At 35.9% G+C, this 16,834-nt stretch overlaps 1 protein-coding gene and 1 long non-coding RNA gene across 2 annotated transcripts in view; one reads left to right on the top strand and one right to left on the bottom strand.

Moving 5' to 3' along the window:
• LOC133516435 (uncharacterized) overlaps nucleotides 1–16,834 on the top strand; it is a 75,898-nt gene that overhangs the window by 9,148 nt on the left and 49,916 nt on the right. The gene's annotated exons all lie outside the window — the stretch shown is intronic.
• LOC133516434 (uncharacterized) lies at nucleotides 8,758–11,327 on the bottom strand. The gene is made up of 2 exons (XR_009799223.1): nucleotides 10,417–11,327; nucleotides 8,758–9,690 (listed from the first exon to the last, which is right to left on the bottom strand). It is a non-coding gene; the product is annotated as an uncharacterized LOC133516434 (long non-coding RNA).

Raw genomic sequence — 16,834 nt, 5'->3', positions numbered from 1 at the left:
AGATCGTTGTGTGTAGATTTGGCATATAATATTTATTTATATTATTCATAGATGTCTTATGTTTTTAATAAGTAAATCCTGATCGCCCTACCAGATGGAACTTTATTGTCTAACTACACCTTCATTCTCGATAGATCCAGTCCATAGATCCAAAATGGATCTAGTGAGAAATGTTTTTCTTGTTAGATCCAAATATTTATGTTGACAGTTAAAACTGGATTTATAGGGAAAATTCTTTATATCATTAGATCCATTAAATTATACTATTATCAAAATGGATCTAAAGAGAATTTTTTAATCTCAATAGATCCAACATGCAATACACACAATATGTTTTTTGATTTACTTAATAGATATGTTTCTAGTATTTTATGTATGTAGTTGGTATTTATGTATATTATTTACTCGTGGACAATATGTTGGTTTATTTTTAAACTGTTAGGTATTGTAGGTACATTCTTTTAGCTTGTGTGTAAGAGAATATTTATTACAATAAATAAATTCAAATATATATATTTGAATTTTATTTATTGTAAAAGTAACAGATATGCGGTCTGTCAGAGTGCTTAAGGATTTACGTAACCTTTATTTTAACTGTTAGTATTGTTAGCAGATCTATAACTTAGATAAGCTTTGAGTTGTATATTTTTTTTTGTATTTTTTAAATTGTATAAGTCGTGATAGCATTGTGTGAACTTGCGCGCAAAGTTTGTTATATTGTTATTCCATTTCTATCTGTGAGTACCTGTAATTGGCTTGTATTGTTACCTAAATCTGCATAATGTTTTTATAGCTGTTGGTCCTCCTATAAATAAATAAATAAATAACGCAAATACGGTTGGACCGATAATGTTGGATATAGTTTTCATGGAAAGTATTGATTAAGCTTTTGATTCACGATTTTTTTTATTTATGGACCCATGGTTCAAAAGTTGGAGGGTGGAGGCCCATGTTTTTTTCTTTCGGAGCGATTATTTCCGAAAATATTAACTGCATCAAAAATGGTTATTGGAGACCCTTATTCGTTTCGAAAGACCTGTCCAACGATACCACACACCATTGGGTTAAAGCGAAAAATTACGGAGAAAAGCCGAGGACGGACGGACAGAAGGACATGGCGAAACTATAAGGGTTTCTAGGTAACTACGAAACCCTAAAATAAAATTGAAGGTTTGCCAATGATGCGATATGCTTTAAAGAATGAATCTGATCTCGGTGCTGGGGACCTTATCACCTTGCGGTAGAGAAATTAAGTTTCTAGCAAACGAAAACCTATGGTACTTTATGGTACTGGCTTTACAAGTTTCCTTTATAAGTTATAAATTATAACAATATCCGAAAAAATGGCTTATTCATGCTTGCTTACTGGTAACGCATATACATGTAGACCATGAATGTTTATGATAAACTATCTCAAGTAGGTATCAATAAGCGACATCTCGTAGGCAATAGAACACATTTTTGAAGTGGGCAGTAGCGGAACTAACCATCCCCACGTCACACAAATATGTCAATAATGCCGGCACCACATAGTCGCTCTTACACGCTTGAATGATGATTTTGAAAAGTTATAGGTAATTATAATAAGTAGGTTAGTTATTGAAGGTCGAATGTTCAAGAGCGACAGAGAGGCAAATAACTTTTTTTTGTGGCGTTAATAATCGAGAGCTTCCTCGGTTATTCGAGATTATGAAAATCCCACAGGATCTTCAAGCACTGTATTATAGATAGGCGTACCGGACCACGAACTTAGTGCTGTTCCAGGCTTGTTTGATCGAGTGGAAGGTAATTCGCCGTTAGTCCGTTAAGAACACAGCAAGATAGATGTTACGCAGACCTTGGTGTGGCCCTTTCAATACGCTCGTCTATTGGTGTTATAATATAGGGAATAAATTATCATAACCCTGTGAGTTTATTCTGTTATCATGTGTATTCCGATGCTTATGAATACCTACTATATAGGTGTACGTAGGTTCAATATGTGTACTAAGCATTAGAGTCAGTCTAACCTATTAACTTGGCACCAAATTTAACAGAACAAAGTGAGGAGTGTCATTATAAACGTCAGTTTTATAGAAATTTGACATTAATGATGTTATTGTTACATTTGTTATTGCAAATAATAAAACAAAAACAAACTTTTTAAACTTGCTTTATTACTTAAAAACTATTTCAGTGTGATGAAAAATGTAAATTGTTTAAAGCCTTATACACACGAGCGCTTTTACAAAACGTTTGAATTACAAAAATGGATACCTGTGTATTTATCATGCGCGTTTTTTCCATCGTTTTTCATTGTTTATCATGATCTGTTGGATTTTCGACTTTGAGCGTTGGCTATTTAATCGAATATAGCGTATGGAACTTGTAACGTCAGTTAAGGCAACGCTTTTTAAGCTCTCGTGCGAATGAGGCCTAAACTATTTAGACTACGTAACAAGACCACAGAATAAAGAATAGTACTATCACAAAGAAATGACATTTCCATAAAATGAATTATGCTGTCCCTTTCTAATGTATGGCACTATCCCTTTCGGCCATTTCGGGTTGTCAAAATTCAAGTCATATCTTATCTGTGGTCGTGCACGTGTAAGGACGTCAAGTTGTGGCAACCCTAATAATCGCTCGGAACAATGCTGAGCCGAACGGAGCCGGGAATAGCCGAAAGGAGGAGTGTCGCCCCATTGACAAGACCTAGATCCAGATCAAGCTAAAGAGCTTTTTGCACTGCACATCTTTCTGAATTTAGTAAGCGACTGGTAAGCGATGACTGCGACGCAGCAACAAGTAGAAGACAGAGATATCTTAATAGTGTCTCTCGTATTGAGGCGTCTCCGTCATCAATTACCACCAAGTTCTCGAACAGAACTAGAATAGAAGTCGATGAGCAAGAAGATACAGTTCAACACTGCATTTCATTTTGGTTACGGATGTTACGGTTATTTTACCATGTTAGTTTGACAGTATTACCCCTGGTCCCACCAACATGTCACCCTGGTAGCTCCACGGGTATTTTTTACCCGTTATCCTGCCGTTCCAAACAGTGTTTGCCAGTGGGTCTACGGGCAATTTATTTTTACCATAATACCACCGCACTAAGTATCAAATTAACAAGCATTGGCGTATTTTCATAGTACAGTCAGCATCAATAGTATTGGATGAAATAACAGGCCAAAAGTATCTGACATCCCAGATAACTTTTCCAAATACGGATAAATTTCTGAAATTCACGTTCAAAAGTATATCTGTAGTATATCTCTTACAGTATATCTTATAATAAGTAGGTAGATAGATAGATAGAATACTCTTTATTGGCACACCTCAGTAAAAAGATAAAAGAAAAATAAACATTTGATTAAATGTAGAGGCAGACAACAGGCGGTCTTATCGCTAAAAAGCGATCTCTTCCAGACAACCACACACACACACACAGGTAGGTTAGGTTCGTTAGGTAGCTTCAGATCCCCGAAGAGCAAACTGCCCAGAAATAGTCCCGCCTTGGCTCTGTCTAGTTAAGTTATTATCTCCTTAATATATTTTTTTAATTGGAAAAGAAACGATTGGGATAAAAATCTATTACCTAGCTATAGTTTTTAATGAATGTTTACCACTTAGTGCGGTGGGATCATGGTAATTTTTTTTACCCGTAGTAGATCCACTGGCGAACACTGTTAAGAACGGCAGGACAACGGGGTAACAAGTAACATACCCGTGGATACCCTGCGGGTCAAAGCAGTGGGACCACGGTTAAAACGCGGTAATACCAACGTAACTTTACTCTTCCGGACAGTTTCTTATGATCAACTGTCCTACTTGGTGATAAAGATCAATTTATGGTTCAGAAATAGCTTTTCTATAGTTGTTTAGAGTTCGTTTAACCCTTTGAACGCTTTATATCATAAAAACAAACATCACTCAAACGCCAACTTTCCAGGCGCATGGGATGTGGCCATGACTAGTAACGACGCCTTTAGGTGTTCTTGGCGTTCAATAGGTTAAACTGGTGTTCCAAGGATTTGAATAGAACATAGGGAGGGAGTCATTATAAACGTCATATATTCATAGTAAATTGAGATAAACATTTGAGACATACAGAAGTCGTCGTAACTAGTCGGACCCAAATCGCCACGGATACGCGTACAAGTGTTATGGCATACGCTCTTCAAATAATCTTCACCTTTCAAGTAAGGTTTAAATTGGCTGCGCCCGTAATCTTGGCCTATGACGTGTTTATGACGTAAAGCGTTTAAAGGGTTAACCTTTTGAATGCTTTAAAATCATAATCAAAAACGTCACTTATACGCCAAGGTAAAACGCCCTAGCGAGCTAAAGTAAACCGTACTTGAAAGTGTAAAGGTGACTATCACAGCGTCCGCCATAACACCTACTGTTGTCCGTGGTGCTGTGGGCACAACTAGTAAGAACTTCAGGTGATCTTGGCGTTCAAAAGGTCAACTTTGACAACGGATGCCATAGCACTTATAAGCGTTCTTGGTGCTACGGGCACTGCTGCTTACGACGCTTTTTAAGGGTCTTGGTGTTCAAGAGGTTAATAATTCCGGACTTTGTCATTGCAAATGCCATTCAGAGTAGCTTGCTCCAATACAACACTAATACTAAAGTACTTGGGAACATTTCCTCTCTTACAAATACCTACATTTTTTTCGCATTTGGTTTGTTCAAACTTACTCTCCGGATTATCCGCATATTGATATGCGGGGTTTTTCAAGCTGGCACCACAGATTTGTTTAAGATGCATATGGCCACCGCAGACTCATTTGAATAGCTACCGCGAAAATCAAAGCCGTGCTTTCAATGATAGCTAAACAAGATGGCACTGTATGCTATGCAGTAACTTTCGTTGTTAAGAAAATTAACGTTTGAAAAGTCAGTGAACACAAAACTTTTAAGGCATATTTTATTGTTATCCGCTTATACATAAAACTAACACATTCACTGCAAACGCGAGTCACGTGCCACGGGCGTAGCTGATAACACGTGAAAAACCATTTGTAGTTAAAAACACCTACAAACAGAGAACCCCCCTAGCGGGTCGCTAGCAGGCTAGCAGGCTTAGGCTTTTAATGCATTCAGCATTAAAAGCCTAACTTCCTAAATGTATGTTTTTCCCTTTCTTACAAATACATAAGTTAAAAGACAGCGTGTATCTCTACAATAATGTTTTATGCTCATGTAGAATAAACAGTATATATCTGAACGTAAAGCAATTACGTATAACCACCAACATACAAATCCACGCGTACGAAGTCGCGGGCAACAGCTAGTAATCAATAACTCTCTGAGTGGAGTGACATGAACGCTCTAGTAAACTATTTTTGAATACTGGAGTTCGCGGTAGCCCCTTGAAATTGTTCCGTGCATCAATAGTTATAAATAATTGAAATGACTAAACACATCACAAAAGTACAAAGCTTGGCGTAAATTAAACAATGCTGCAATCATTCACATTCCAGCTTCCGTTTGTACGAGTTCCAAGTTTATTAAAAACAAATTGAAGACTACTTATATCCTTACATAGTTCTATACATATCTACCATTAAAAACCATTATTACTACGTACAGAGTCCGCACCGAGAACCAGTATTTTGTGCCATGAGTTGTTGTTTGTTTTGGCAACAAACCATAGAAGCAGAGTGTGAAACTCGCGATCTAAACGAGTAAGCGCCATGAATTTTACCTCCACGCATTCCAGAGATAAAGGGCCATGACAGACAGACGGACGGGCAATAAAGTGATCCTATAAGGGTCCGTTTTTTCCTTTTGGAGTACGGGACCCTAAAAACCGACGGCAAACTTTATATATTGGTTATAGATACCTATTAAATAAAATAAAAATTACCAAAATAACTTACCTACCAAAGATGTTCAAATCCCTGACTAATAGCTCACTTGCACTAGATGCAATTGTACTTTTAACACTAGTACTTACGTTTATTTTATTTTTATACTATTTTTTAATAAGTATGGTTTTTGATTGTCGCTATCGCTAATATTTGTAGGTAATCTCTATCGTGAGACTGCGACAATTAAAACAAATCGGTTACATAAGAATCATTAAAATCGGTCCACAAAGAAACAAACGTACTTACAATAAAATCCTAACGTAATGTATATGCCTAGACTGAGACGACAGTAATTATACCCGATAAAAGTGACATCGGGGCGTCTAGAGTCGGGCTAAGCTTATTATGTTCAGCCTTTGCAATGACAAAGTGTGTACATATCATCAAAAATATAAAATTACTATGTATATATGATGATTGTAATGCCAATTCACATTTTGTCACGTCAAAATCAATGCAGAGTATGCATATGCATAGATGCGCTCTACCGTGGTGGAACTAAGTGCCACAACAGACACTATTATTATTTTTATATTATTTTATAATTATATTTATTTATGATTATAACCGCACTTTTCTTATACCAAATATGAGGTCATGAGTCATGTCTAAAGAACGTGTCTAAATTCAAAGCCTATGGTTATAAAGATTTGTTTTTTTTAAGTATACTGGGATCACATATACGTGCGAGCGGCGAGGAAAATGACATGGATCTGGCGATATATTTATCTAATTATAAATAATGTGAATATTAAAATATTTGTACCTATCCGGCAGCAATATAAAAAGACCGGCCAAGTGCGAGTCGGACTCGCGCACGAAGGGTTCCGTACCATTATTTATAAAAAAACCGGACAAGTGCGAGTCGGACTCGCCCACCGAGGGTTCCGTACTTTTTAGTATTTGTTATTAAAGCGGCAACAGAAATACATTATCTGTGAAAATTTCAACTGTCTAACTATCACGGTTCATGAGATACAGCCTGGTGACAGACGGACGGACGAACGGACGGACGGACGGACAGCGGAGTCTTAGTAATAGGGTCCCGTTTGAACTTTTGGGTACGGAACCCTAAAAATATCTTATAGACTAATGACGTAAAGACTAAACTTAAAACTATGTTTAAGCGACAAAATACCGTGGCTTCGTTGAGGGGTCTGCTCTTGTGTGAGATTCGGCAGTTTGCCACCTCCAAAATACGACACCGTAAGTCTGAAGTTCGATTCGCATCCGCATTCGATATTAGACCAAAGTCGACCTATCCAAGGGACATAGTTGAGCAACCAGTATTGCTTCTCGGTCTGCAGATTCTTAATATCTGATTCTGGTTCTCCCGGACAAAAACTTAAGCTGTGTCACTATCAAAGTTTCATATTAGGGTACCTATATCAAACTATGAGCCCACATAACCAATAACATCTTGAAAAACAAATATTTTCGGTACTAGTCTAAAATAAGTGTAATTACACGCGTCACTGTCAAACTCAAAACTGCTAGAAATATAATAAATTTATTTAAATAAAGTTATCGCATTCGTATCAAAACCAAACCAACTTACAGTGCAGTGTAGGTAGAAAACAAACCACAATATGCTTGTTACTGATATACTAGTTCCTTGTCGAAACGCTATGCGTGGCTAGGGGCCACATATAATATATGTTTTCCTATATCCAGTCCTGACTAACAAAAACACTTAATTATTTGTTTAAGTAGACAGTTAGCAGTATTTTACGAAAAAAAAGAAGGTAAATAGTTTCTGGGTCTTGTGGCTCGTTGCCATTTGTAGGTACCACAAAATAGTTTTAAACATAGAGCGCCTGACTGCCCTAGTATCTTACTCGTACTTTGCAACTTTATCCACTCGCACATTGATGCATAACATATGTACAATACATACAAATATGACGTGCGCACAAAGATGCTAAAAGGGTTCCCGTACTGTACATACATATAGGTATAGTGTGTTCGCATCATGTCAGTACATACATCGTTCACACTGTATACTGAGAATTTGTAAAACTTAATGCTAATACATACCTAAGTACAGTATAACCGATGGCTCGTCATTGGTAAATAATACTGCGGCTTATCATAACCTTAACACTACATATTTACTTTTATAGGTAGATACAAACACCTGATCAAGATACAATGATGTTCTGTTTCACTACAAACCCTTTTTCGAAATCGATAAATTATTTTCTCATACATCTTCACCAAATTGATAATTCTTGATTACATGCGCGTATAATAATTGAGAAGAGTCTCACCATCAGTTCAGAATCAGGAACCTATTCCTCTACTACCACTTTGGTGGTTTATAATTATTCTACTTAATCGTACAATGGTTCTTAAAATCATCGGTGAACATACATAAAAAAATACGAGTAAACTGTACCTAACCTATTCCTCATTACAAGACAGATAACATATAAGAATATCACACTAGATATGTACATGGCGTAGTAGGGATCACAGTAGTACTAGACAACGATCACAAAATAATAGATAAATCTCGGAAATTTTTAGGTAAATTAGCCAACAACTTCGTTCGCCGGTTTGCCAGTGTTAATCCAGAAAGTGATGCCAGTGCAATAATCTAATCATAGGAAAAAACTGACATCTCCGTATCGCCTCGTCATTCGCACGCATAATGCACTCCGTGTTAAGTTAAGACTGATCTAAGTATACAACAAACCTATAACGTACCTACTGATATGATATTATTGGGGGTCTATATTAAAATGCATAACTTTGTCCTGCCTATTTTCACTTCGCATAACAAAGTTTGGTGTAACTATTGATCCAAATAAATTGACTAATGTCCTAATATTTTTACGCATAAGCTTATCCATCTCATGGATTAATTTTTTTTTTTAATGTCGAATCTCTATACGCATAATCGGTACATCCTAAATTTTAATAGGTATAAAAATCAAACTTCAGTCGACTTATATACGGCTAAAGAATATATGCGAAAAATATATTAGGAAAACTGGTTGTAGGCGAATTGAAATATTAAAATAATGACTTTTATGCGAAGTATATGACAATCAACTTTATGCGAAAAAGAGGGCACACATGATAGTGGACATAGAAACTTTTTACTAAATCTGATGGCGTAGTTCATCGTTTCGGATGCCTAATGCCTCTTAGACTGCCCCCTGTTTCAAACCGTTTGCCCGACACATACATACCTCCCCTTTATTACATATGTGTCCGTAACATGCTTACTTAGGTCTAAATCACTTACTTGTTCAGTTGCATTTATCTGCGCTTACTGGCACGTCGGTGAATTGCGATCATTGTGGGCGTACCGGTATGATCCGCAAACTTGACAACCCTAGATGTCGAAACAGATCGAGTCGTGACCTTCATTTATCTTATACTACATATTAGATATTATCAGATTTGAATCAACATCTTAAATCAAACCTACTTATCCTGCCTCCTAATAAATAATTATATTAAAAGTTATTTTATAAAGATCTTATGCAATTTACAACTATTACTTCACTAACTTAACCACTTTGACATGTCCATCTGTAGATTTATGGCCAATAACCACACAAAATTAATTCATGTACATTAGAATACACAATACAGAACATGCTTAGAATACACATAAGATAAGCTTAATATTATCAGTCACAAGTTTAGGAAAGAGTATACATACCAAAACTAGCTCTGTTCTGTATTTTATTTTCTTATGTACAGTTTATAGTTTATTAAACGATATTTTATCTTCATTCAGCAGTGCGAACTTCTACGAAGGACGTTCTTTGCAGTAGTCACGCATGAAAATGCTTGTATTTTACGTGTATCTCTGAAATTAAAATAGGGATAAGCTTAGACTTTTGACTACTTAGTCGCGATTTCAAGCGAACATACTCATTTCCGTTATTAAGACTAGACACCTATCGAACAGTCGAACAGATTATTTGTTTCGTCCAATATTATGTTTTTTGTTTTTGGATTTCGCTTGTAGGCAAGCACCTATCTGCTGTTGTAACCACAGAACAAACATAAGTAAGACTGGTTACACTTATATGTATAGGTGTTTTATTTTTATAGGCATTCCTGTAAAATTTGCTCTTGGCCAAAGTAAATGACTGTAATATGCACAAAAGTAAAATTAAAACATAATAAACGCACCTAATAATATTTTTATACATGAAGGTTACGGTGGCAGGTGTCATCTTCATACAATTTATAATCTTAAAATTCGTCTTTGATAACAGTATAGGCGTAAACATGCTTGCATATTTCAGGGCACCTTCTAGTTTTAAGATTATTGAACCTTTTCTAAGGGATCAAAATGCTTTCTTTATGTTTGAATCTACCTACCTAATTTAGAGACTATAACAGCGGTCAGTCACGTCCAATTTTAATGTTTAGAAATTATAAATAGCAGCAGGGTAGCAGTTGACACATGCAAATAACTAAAATTTAAAAATAAACCTTAATCTAATCTACAACATTGACAATCTCGCGGCGTTGTATGGGGGCTGTCAGTCTTCTAACTATATTTACTAGTCTTGTCAATACTAACACCGTATGTGTTGGCGTGAGCGTGGCATGGTTCGTGTTCGTTCTTGCGCTAGGCATTTCTCGATTCAGTAACGACGCCGGTGACGCCGCCGCCGCTTCAATGATATTTGGCTAGCAACGGAGCTGGAGGTAGTAAACTTCGTCTCGCCAATGAAAAGAAAAACATTTAAACACATTAAGGGAAAGTTTTAAGTAATTGTGAATAATAAATTGATTTTACTTTAGAACTGTCCATAACTTGGTTATCTCTATTTATTGAGAAATGGAAAAAATATTTCTAAGTTATTTGTTAAAAACAATCAAATGCGTTTTCTTAGCAGGGTTCTAACCTGGAGCCGCTTACTTTATTCGTATTAAGTACAATCAAAAACATATATTTTTCAATAAACTGTGTTACACAAGAGTCAAAAAAGACACATGTTTACATGGAAATACGAGTAGAAGTACCTTGTAAGGAAAAATCACAAAAATATCAGAATTTCAAAGAATTGTTTTAGAAATCATAATTAATATAAAACTAAACAAAATCTAATAAATATTGCAGTGCACTTGGGGAGCCATTAGGTAGTACTAATCAAATAAGTTCCAGGATTCGAACCCGTTACTTCTTATACAACTACAATATCAACAAACTGAACCCATCGGCCTAGTCCAAATTTACGCAATGCATGTCTGTAATAGGCAACGCGGGTAAACCGGCAACGCCGGTAAACCAAGTAAATGCAACAACCACTTAAGTTTCTTCACTGGGCCTCGAACCCAGGACAAATTTTCTCAGTCGAAGTCACCACCAATAGGCTAATATTATATATATAATATTAGTATCGATTGTTATAATTTATGATCCAATAAGTTGGTCGAAACAAAAATGATTCAATTTAATTTAATTGAATACCGAACCTTAGTCTTAATTTTGTTATTCTTTTTTATATAGCACAAGGCAGCGCAGGCTCTGTTGATGCAACAATCGATCGAGCACCTTTTCTTACCAGGATTCGAACCTGGAGCCGCTTGATTAGTTCACATCACAATAATAATCATAGGTAAAAAATCAAGCTAATAAGCTAATAAGTTCCTTTACCCTATTTTATTGCATTGCACCAAAAACTATTCGGTAGCACTAATCAGACAATTACCAGGATTCGAACCCGGATCCCACTGAAGTACAACAAGTAAATCAATCAATCAATACCAATAAGCCAACCAATCAATAAAGTGCTCTCACCGGGGCTCGAACCCAGGTCCACTAACTTCTCAAACCGAATCATAACCAATAGGCTAGGACTGTCGTCCTAGTCTCAGTTTTAATCTAAAGTATTCGTGATGCAGTGAGGACTGTGTGGAACCAATACTGATTATAGTCAACAAATCCGTGATCACGTTAAGCCTCCATGTACTTGAAAGTTAGTATTCTTCCAAATTGTGAGGCTCTGTCCACTTTAAATATGTTAAATTAACAAAATATATTTTGACAGATGCTTTCGCGCCCAAAACGCTCTTTGAAAATTGTGTGACGTCACAGTTTATGGTTTGACACATAACTACATACACACGTAGAAGATACGAACTGTCAACTGATATTTGTCATTTGTTGTTAATCGCCTGACTGTCAACAGTGTCAATCCGAGAGTTGTGACGTCATCAGAATCTTCAATGACGTTTCGAGTTTGGTCACGTGACGTGTGCCAAAAGATATTTTAAATTCAATATTTACAAAAATATGGTCATTACAGGTCCCCTAAAAGTAGTTTAACATGTTCTTATAATCCAAAAGAATTTTTTGGGATACAATTATGCCCTAAGATTTGTAGATGGAAACAACCCTATTGCGTTGCACAAATGTGGGCACCCGCCAAACATGACTTTGAGTGTGTCATACTCAGGGCTAACACAGATTCATTTCTGTGAAAAAGGTGTGAAAACCGGAAACTGGAAACCGTTCTCGAACCAATAGTGAAGCCCTTAAGCCACACCCTATTTCAAAACCAGCCATGGATCTTTGAACAGGACTCAGCTCCTGCACATAAAGCAAAAACAACTCAAGCCTGGTTTCGAAGGAACAAAATTGACTTTATTGCCCACGAAGACTGGCCGTCCTCCAGGCCGGACCTTAACCCCCTGGATTATGCCATATAGCAGGTTATTGAGGAGAAAGCCTGTGCTAAACCCCACACAAATCTTAACTCCCTCAAGCGGGCCATAGTTAAGACAGTGACGGAATTAGACACGACAATCGTGCGTGCCGCTATTGATGACTGGCCTCGTCGTTTGAGGGCCTGTGTCAAAGCCAGAGGAGGCGATTTTGAATGACATTGTCATATGTAATTCCTGATTTTGTGTACTTCATTTTAATATATACTTTATTAAACTTTCGTTGGTATATTTTATGTAGATAAAGATTAATGCAGTAACAGAATTTAATAACCAACTAGGTAGAAAACAATGCAATACATAAACACATAAATTGGATATGATGTGATCCATTGAATGAAATTGACAATAAATAAAATAAATAAATAATTTTCTATCTCTAGGCATTGTGTGAAACTTCTAGTTGTGTCAAAATATCGGGAAATCAATAATATAAACAAACATGGTAAATATCTCATTTCTTTTTATAATGGTTATAAATAGAAGGCCATGCAATTTTGTAACTCACTGTAATTTAATTGAATGTATCGTAAAAAAAATGTTTCAATTCTACTGTAAAATAGTACCTACTTTTTTAAAGGCTGGGCAGTAAGGGATTGCTTTAATTTCAGAACAAAACAGCGTTTTTTTTTTGAAAAAAATTCCGGAAAATCTGACTTACAAATTTGGACTTTCTTAGGTTCATTCTACTTAGAATCTTCTCCACCCTAGCATTAAAAAAATATATCCTAAAATATCCATACCATTACGTCACATTTTAGTGTGAAAGAAATTTCAATGTAAAACTAAAATTTCAATACAAATTTTCGGTTTTTTTAACACGAGGACTGATTATGCTAGTGATTCTGAGTTGGAAGAACCCAAAAATATCATGATGTGTGAGAATCAGATTTTTAATATTTTTATGGAAAACGCTCATATTTCTCATAAAATAATTTATTAATAATAGGTACTTGATAATACTGATAACAAAAAAAAAATTTAATGAGTCTCGAACCCACATCCTCTTGCATGTATTTCCACGTACATACTGCAGCGCTATTGAAGCCTACTAACGCTGTGCCAAATTGTCTACTACAAGGATCCCAGTAAGACTGTTTGAATGTGTGAGTGATACTTAGAAATAGAGTCAAAAAACATTCTGTCGACATTAAGGGGTAGTTTTTGTACAATGAAGTGTTCAATGTTTGTTGTAATAGTTCAATATTTATTTAAAGAGTGCGCTAAACATAATTTACAGTATAGAAATACCAAGACTACTCCACAAAAAAATTAAAACTCAAAATTTGCAATTGTGGCGCCATCTAGTGAGGTTTAAGCTTTGGGTAACCTAGTCGAACCACCTTAATTAACTCATTTAATGTTTTTATTTCGATTCCTGCAACCGTTTGATATCAGCTATATTATACGAAAAATAGCTTATACAAATACTTTTCACGTGATATACATGGCATTTGTATAATAATTTTTAGAATATCGTTTTTTTTTAACTGTAAATTGTGTCTCTTTAAATACTTTACCATTGGTGTTGATACAAGAAGAATAAAGTATATTTTATATTCTTTCTAATAAAATACGTTACAACTTATTATATCTCGCGTTTAAGGAAATATAACTGCTTATATGCGCGACTTTTTTTTTTGTATAGCTCTGTCCCTGCAAGTTGTCTAAGGTTAGTGCCATACATTAAAATAAAACTAAGATTAATAGCTTATAATCGACCTGCCCATCGACTGCCCATTGTCCATGTCCCATATGTATGTAAGTCTATAAGGTATTTATAATATGGGCCTTTAGCCTTAATCAAATTTTAAAATAAATAAATAAAAATATTGTCCAAGTAAAGAACTGCATATACGCATCTTTTTATAAATAGCTACTTTAGCTAAAGGACCTAGAAATGCGTTACAACAAGCAATCTAGTAAAATGTATCTTTGCAGCTGGAATTCAGCTCGGCTAAAATAATTTTACAACTAGTGGTTCTGTGAGCTGCTGTACACAGCCTTTGTGACAAGCTTAAAACTTCACGAGAACCAGTTGAGAATTACGACCTGTAAAGGAGACAGACATTTTTCATACAAAAGTGCATGTTCTCTTTTATGTAGATACAATCAACAAACTTTCAGATTTTGGACCGGGTATGGAGGAAAGAAAAGAGAGGTAAGGGCACCGTGAATGTCATCTCGCTATTCTCGCTTTGTGTGGTAGGATAGGGATGTCATTCCAGATCTAGAACAGAGCCCAACTGGGAAAGTGCCTCCAACTTACAGAAAACCGCACACAAATAACTAGAACCTACTCATAGTGTTGTGTTCCTGCCGGTGAGTAAGGTTGCCAGAGCTCAACGAGAGTATTAAGTTAACGGGACATATGCTTGATTGCACCAACGTAGTATAAAAACATAAACTATTATTTATTCGTATTAAAAATAATAATTTATTATTTATTTACAATAAGTATATACATATTGCTATATACAGATGATTACTATAACTAGCTTATATCTAAAATAGGCCCTTGAGGCATTGTACCAAGGATGCTGGCGGCATTTCCTCGTTGTATCGCAATACTGATACGTTGTGCGAGGAAGCTGCCAGCTCTTCGGTCACCAGTTACGTCAACCAGACGTTTCGCAATTTCTCCAATAAAAACTTGTGCGCGCTGGGACCCCATGGACCTAGAGTTTCAACGCCAAATGATACAAAATGGTACTCTCTACCTGGCTCTTATATTTATTACGTTTCAAAATTTCGGCGTTTTCAAAATAATTATGGATCTACTCCTCATCTTAGCGATTGGCGGTTTCATTTAAAGTTGGCGGTTGCTTCCCAAAAAATACCGAATTAAAGGAACCCGAGGGTTGCATCCCGAAGGAACCTCCAGTTTCGTCACCGGACGCGAAAATGCTAAGCCACCAGCGCTCACAATGATATTGGATCGATCGTTTAATTCAAGTAGAATTAACAAGGTACAGATTTTTTGATTGATACAAGATTGGATCTTGCGATAAAAAGAATTCCCACTAGATCCATTTGTCATTTAAACTGGATCTATTACTCAAAGAAGTTCTCGTTAGATCCATCGGCCGGAAGTTGGATCTAACGAACAAAAAAATTCTCACTAGATCCATCTTGGATCTACTGGTTGGATCTATCGAGAATGAAGGTAACTACACCTTTATTAAAAGAATACATACTATGTGTTACATAGTGTTCATACCATGTAGATATATCAATCTCTACCAAGGCCAGAATATAAATTAGTTTTTTTTTCTAGACCAGTAAATAACCAATTAAGATAAACTACAAGTAAACCATTTACGTTTATGAGAAGTATACCGCTGCGGCGATATGTATCGCATATTAACCTAGTCTAGTAGTTACACCATATATGATACCAAAGGCATTTAATTGGGCCTTTGGTTTATTAGTGATTGCTTAATGGTGCGGCCACGGGCCCATTTCTCGAATCATATTAGGCTACTTTATTTTGAGACAGTTTGTGGACTATAAACATTGTGCAACGAGGGGGGGTAAGTGAAATTTTGGAAGCGAGGGTGGGAATTAAAGACGCGTGTTTCTAATATCCTTACCCCCGGAGTTCCACACAATGTTTTTCATCACACTTGCGAAGAAAAAACTAAATTTTAAGCGAATTTATTCTTAAATACGGTGACATATCAAATATTCGTCCGCCATATTGTCATTTTTGACAGGTTAGGCATCCAAGGCACAGACCTATCTGGCATTCAGCCACGATTGAAAATTAGTTAAAAATATTTTAAACGGCTATTAAATTAATCAAATTAAATACTTTGATACATAAACAAAAATATTAAATTGTAAACGTCGGTATTTTAAAAGTAATACTCAATTACACTACGTGGTTTGTATAGATTAGTGATTTAACAAAAAAAGCGATAACTCCCTAGAGAGTTGGCTTACCGATCAGCAAATATTGGAGTTTCAGTGGTACAAACAATAATAATAACATATTAAATATAGGTATTAAAACAACTCATTTTTCTGCGTCAGTCCACCAACGCGTGTACCTGTTGAAGCTCCTCGGTATAAAGTTTGGAGTCGTGCAATTTGTTTAATTCTTCGATTTTTACCGAATATTCTATGATATCTAATAACAACAAAGAAGAACAGGTCAACGACCTAGTTTTTCAGTTCAATTAAATAACAGTAGCCATATGACTTCTGCGTAACTTACTTTCTATACATCTCGCTCGCACTAATATGCGAGTACGAGCGTGATGCAT

This window comes from Cydia pomonella, chromosome 3 (genome assembly GCF_033807575.1).
Source record: "Cydia pomonella isolate Wapato2018A chromosome 3, ilCydPomo1, whole genome shotgun sequence".
NCBI classification, from domain to species: domain Eukaryota; kingdom Metazoa; phylum Arthropoda; class Insecta; order Lepidoptera; family Tortricidae; genus Cydia; species Cydia pomonella.
Note: the sequence above shows the minus strand (reverse complement) of the source record. Positions and strands in the feature narration are given on the sequence as shown.